Source organism: the organism of the source record quoted next, unplaced genomic scaffold (genome assembly GCF_019419815.1).
Source record: "Pyrus x bretschneideri cultivar Hongxiangsu unplaced genomic scaffold, Pyrus_bretschneideri_v1 Contig71, whole genome shotgun sequence".
Classification (NCBI taxonomy): domain Eukaryota; kingdom Viridiplantae; phylum Streptophyta; class Magnoliopsida; order Rosales; family Rosaceae; genus Pyrus; species Pyrus x bretschneideri.
This window is the reverse complement of record NW_025999811.1, coordinates 855,799-861,513: the sequence shown is the minus strand read 5'-3', so window position 1 is coordinate 861,513 and position 5,715 is coordinate 855,799.

The following is a 5,715-nucleotide window of genomic DNA, read 5'->3' as shown; positions in this document are numbered from 1 at the left end:
TACCTTTATTAGAGAAGTGGTACAAATGCGATATAGAGAATATGATAAGAGTTGCATTTTTTAATTAATAATAGTAATAAGACCGTGCGAGACGCGTTGCCACATAGGGGTAGTTTTGAATGAGTGCATAAGAGAACGATATATTTTTTCACGGTCCGGGCTCATTAGCTGACCTGGAATTCTTTCCCTTCTTTAGGAAAGGCCCTTTCATCACTACGGCACTGGCCTTCTCTCTTCCCTCTCCATCGCCGTCTCTATGCACAACCAAGCAATCTCCAACCAAAACATCACCACCACCTGTATCAGAACGTCCACTATTGCCACCACCAAGATCACCCACTCGATGTTGATGCCATCCACCCAACAACCACATCAAGCCCACCACTATGAACACCCACCCGAAACTCCAGTCTTTATCACCCAACTAAAATATGAATTTGATACCATCTTCATCTTCTATAGTATTTCCCAACTGAAATATAATTTTAAAAGAGAAGGCATAATTTTGAAATTAATTGTTGAATTATAATTTTGAATAGAGAGTTGTTATTAGCACTCCAAAAATCTCATTTGGCACTCCAAACTTTCTATAATTAGAAAGAAAAATACACTTGTAAGGAGTGTAGAATGAGATTTTTGGAGTGCTAATAACAATTCCCTTTTGAATAATGTAAATGCAAAAATCTTGATGTTTTCGTCAGAGATTGCTTCGCTGTCGGTGTGCATGGAGACGGCGAAGGGAGAGGAAGAGAGAAGGTTGGCCGTTGGATTCATAAAAAGCCTTTCAGTTTCCCAAAGAAGGGAGATAGGAAGGAGTGGGTCCAAACCCCTATATATATTTTGTCTTTAAACGGTGGGTTATTGTTAAAACGTGTATAGGTGTCAATTCAAGGTTGGTGGAACTCCATGTCAGCTAATAAGCCCAGACTGTGGAAAAATTTCTCTGAGAGAACCTAGATTTGAAAGACGAGGAAATAGAGATATTTTTCAGTATGACCGGCACACGAGGTGGTACACCACGTGTCACTATACAACTGGTGAGATATGTGTGTTAAAAAGTTAATAACTTAAAAAGTAAAATTTCCCACCACTTACATAAAAACACGTGGTGTACCACTCGTGTTCTCATTACAATAAAAAATCTCTTGAGGAAATAAAATAAATACGAAACCTCTGAACCCAATTTTATAAGACAAGCTTACAAGGAATATACCAAATTTCATCCACCGTGCTGGAAGCCGCTGCGTAGAGGAATTTTGAATAACGGTTCCCCCACACAAGGGACTATAAAAAGACAACTCGCCCCTTACCCTCAACAAAAATCACAATTAAAACACCTGACCCATACTCAAATCATCAACAGGAGACTGCTCCTAAGTTGCTATACCGGAAAGTAATCGTCCTTTGTGACACTACTAGAAAATATTATTTTGTCGACAATTTCTAAGTCGACTAAGTAAGAGTTTGTCGGCACAACAGCTTTCACCCGACAATTTTTTTGCTTCGTCAGCTAAACGTGCGTACCATGGTTAAGATTTTGGGGCAAACTCTTTGAGACGACTCAGTGTTATTGCCTACGAAATATTTTGTCGGTAGAGAAGTTCTTAGCCGAGAACTTGGCTTCGTTGGGTAAGGATTTGGATTTTTCCCGCCTTCTTTAATTTTACATTTGAATACTAAATATAATTAGAAGTAAATTTTTTACGGTTAGGGATTTTTTAAATTCCTAAGCCTAATTAATTAAGGAAATAAATTGCGATAACTCTCTCTTTAACTTTCACGCTGCTCCTCCTCTGTCAATCTATCACGCTGTCAATCTATCACGCTTCTCTCTCTCTCGTTTTTCACATCTCTCTCGCCGCCTCGTCTCTCTTGCTCTGTCGTCCTTCACTCATGGAATCGAATATGCACTCTCTTTCCTTTGAAAGGTAGGTGGCTTTCAATTGGTCTTTCTCATCTCTCACTCACATCTTTGTCGCTCATCTCTTTGCCTTTCTCATATTTATCATTGTGCACCTTGTTGTTGCAGTGCGTGACCCAAAATTTATCACCGAATTTGATAATAGAAGGTATGTGATGGAGATTTGGATAACTTCACTGTTTGTGGAGTTTTGTTTTTGGTCCTATTTTGATTCTTGACCTAGAATTGGATATTGAATTGAATGGTTTGTTTTTTTCTTATTTTTTTGGATTGGGAATAAATTGAATGATATATTTTACATTTTGATTGGGTATGAAATTGATGGTATGTTTGGAGTCCTAGATTGACACTTTCATACCTCATCTTTTAAAATTGACAATGTCATACCTCATCTTTAGAATTTGGTCCAATGCTATACCTTCCTACTTGGCCGTTTACTTTTCAGTTAAATGCAGACGTTGCTTGATCCGGATCTCATTTTTTATTAAAAAATTAATAAATATTATTAAAAACTAAAAAAAAATTTCATTTAATAATTTTTAAATATTAAAATAATAAAGAAAAGTTAGAAAAAAAAAAAACCTTATGCTCGTACCCTCCCCCCCCCCAACCACTGTTCTCTCTCTTCTCCCCCATCTTCATCTTCTTCTCCCTTCCAATCCCCTTCCTGCAACCCAGAAAAAAAAAGAAGGAGGAAGAAGAAGAAGAAAAAGAAAAAAAAAACCGAATCTGCAACCCAGAAGAAAGAAGAAGAAGAAGAAGAAAACCGAATTTGCAACCCAGAAGCAAGAAGAAAAAGAAGAAGAAGAAAAAAAAACCCAAATCTGCAACCCAGAAGAAGAAGAAGAAGGAGGAAGAAGGAGGAGAAGGAAGAAGAAGAAGAAGGATGAGGAAGAAAAAGAAGGAGGATGAAGGAGGAGGAGGAATAAGAAGAAGAAAAAATAAATAAATAAAAAACCCAAATCTGCAAAAGAAGAAGGAGGAAGAAGGAGGAGGAGGAAGAAAAAGAAGGAGGACGAAGGAGGAGGAGGAATAAGAAGAAGAAAAAATAAATAAATAAAAAACCCAAATCTGCAAAAGAAGAAGGAGGAAGAAGGAGGAGGAGGAAGAAGAAGAAGAAGAAGAAGAAGAAGAAGAAAAAAAAAAAAAAAACCCGAATCTGCAAAAGAAGGGGGAAGGAAAAAAAAAAAAAAAACCTAGATCTCATTAAAGTGGAATCGGGAAACCTTCGTGACCTTCTTCCTCTTCCTCCTCCTTCTTCCTCTCCTTCTACTTCCATCGGGGGGGGGGGGGGGAGGGGTTACTGAGGGTTTTTTTTTTAGTTTTTAATAATATTTTATTAATTTTTTAATAGAAAGTGGGTTCCGAATCAAGCCATGTCAGTATTTAACTGAAAAGTAAACGGCCAAGTAACGGAAGGTGTAACATTGGACCAAATTCTAAAGATGAGGTATGACATTGTCAATTTTAAAAGATGAGGTATGAAAGTGTTGTAACACCAATAGTTGAGGTAGTTTTTTGTACTTTACCCTTATTTTTTTGTATATTCCGTGCACATTGAAAAATTCTGGTACCATTTGGGGGTTTTGGTGTTGTAAGTTCAGCGGTTGGCTTATGCGTGGCTTTATTAAGCTAAAACAAGAGCAAGCCCAGTGTGCGGTATTCTTCTTTACTTGTAAGTGAGAGGTCTTAGGTCGAATCTTGTGTATAACGAATTCAATGTCAAATTAGGTTGCCCATTGTATGGTTTAGCCTCTCCCTCTCCTTAGTGTAAATATATCGTTGTACTAAGAATAAAAAAAAAAATTATTGTGTAACTTTTTGCACCTCTTTTTATTCATTGTGATTTACATCTTATTCAGGGACTGAAGAGAAAGAGAACTTCTCAAATGGCAGGTGGTTTGAAATGTTGATTGCAAGGTTTGGATGAGCTGTTGTCTTGGCCTCTAAGAATATATGTGTCTGGTACATGCTTTCTCATCCAAGATGCAAGTGAAATTCAAGTTTGATACAGAAAGAAATACCTTATTACAGATATCACTGTGAGTGGAAATATTATTTATAATCTATTTTCCGGTACGTGCTATTAGGAATACATAATGAATAAGGCTATCTTACTCTGAATTTGAGAAATCAGAATCCATGAACTCTTTAGATTAGATATTTTAAAATCAATTATGGTGGTCTGATTTTAATTGTATGCTAGTTGATGTGTAAGATTGGATTTGGAGACAATTTGTTGCTGTTGTTTAGAATGGTCTGAATTGTTTTCAATTGCCATGTGTGTTGAAATTTATCCTTCGTCTTTTATTCTTTTTTGGGTGAACTTTGACAAAGACACCAAAATTTATGAATACTATGACTACCTCAACACTTATGGCTAGTTTGATACAAGAAGTTCAAGTTTGAGTTACATGAGAGTTTGGACGAGAGAACCAGGGCAATGGGATCTTTTGTATGACCATTTTCAGGTAGAGTAATTTTTGATATATTTTGGTTGGTTCATTTGTAACATTCCTTCATTTTTTTTTTTGTGATTTCACCAATGATGCTTTTGGATAAGCACTCTAGATGTGCTTTTGTACATTCAACATTTATCATTCAATAAAACATAACTTCTTAACGATTTTGTGTATTGTATTTTGATATGCATATGTAACAGCTGAGCATTAAAACATTTTTTTTTTATATAAATTAAATGGATTCCTGACGAAACCAATTTTTCGGGAGAGAGAAGACTATGCCGACGAAATAGCCATAGCAACAAACACATTTTGAAGGCTGAAATGTAGTATTTGTTGGCTAAAAAGGCTTGTACCGACAAATATATTTGTCGAAAGATGGAAATGCCGACAAAAAAGATTTTGTCGCAAAGTTGAATCTTAGCCGACGAAATACCAAATTTTGTCGGAAAAACTCTTAGGCAACATGCTTTTTGTGACAAAATTACCGACAAACTTTTTTGTCAAGAAAGAAACTTTGGCGACAAATTTTGACTTTTGCTGACAAATTAATTATGGGTAAAGTCAAAATTTATAGTAGTGTGAAGATCCTCATAGAACACCGCTGCTCGAGAGACGTTGTCATTATCAAAGGCACTTAGACCAGAGTAAGGACCAGAAGAAAACATTGAAGATGACATATCGGATTCGTAGGTAGTTGAAGACTGCCTGTTATTTGGAAATCAAGGACAGATCCAATCATCCAAGGATATTATTATATAAGCGGGGGTGAGAACATGAGCAGCGTGGAGGTCGAGTCAGTGCTATAAGCGAACCCAGCTGTCAACGAGGCGGCGGTCGTGGCGAGGCCCGACGAGTTTTGGGGGGAGACGCCGTGCGCGTTCGTGAGCTTGAAAAGTGACGTCACTCCAAAGCCGACGGGGAAGGAGATCATGGAGTTTTGCCGGAAGAAGCTGCCGCACTTCATGGTGCCCAAAACGGTGGTGTTTAAGGACGAGCTTCCCAAGACTTCCACCGGAAAGATTCAGAAGTTTTTGCTGAGGGAGATTGCCAGAGGGATTGCGCTGTCTTCCTTATCTTCTCCTCTGCCGCCGCCGGCGTCGCTGACGACGAATAGGATGTAAGAGAAACTACACAACAAAGAGAAAAAAGAGAGGAGAGTAAAAAAATTGCAATTGTCGGCCGAGTTTTGCATATGTTGAACAACGTTGACTAAAATTTACAAAGATTTTATGATAATTCAAAAGATTCTAAATTTCGGCGGTTAATTTATTGTGCAGGTGTATGGCTTGATGAACTACGTGACGTTGCCGGACAACGTTGGACTATATG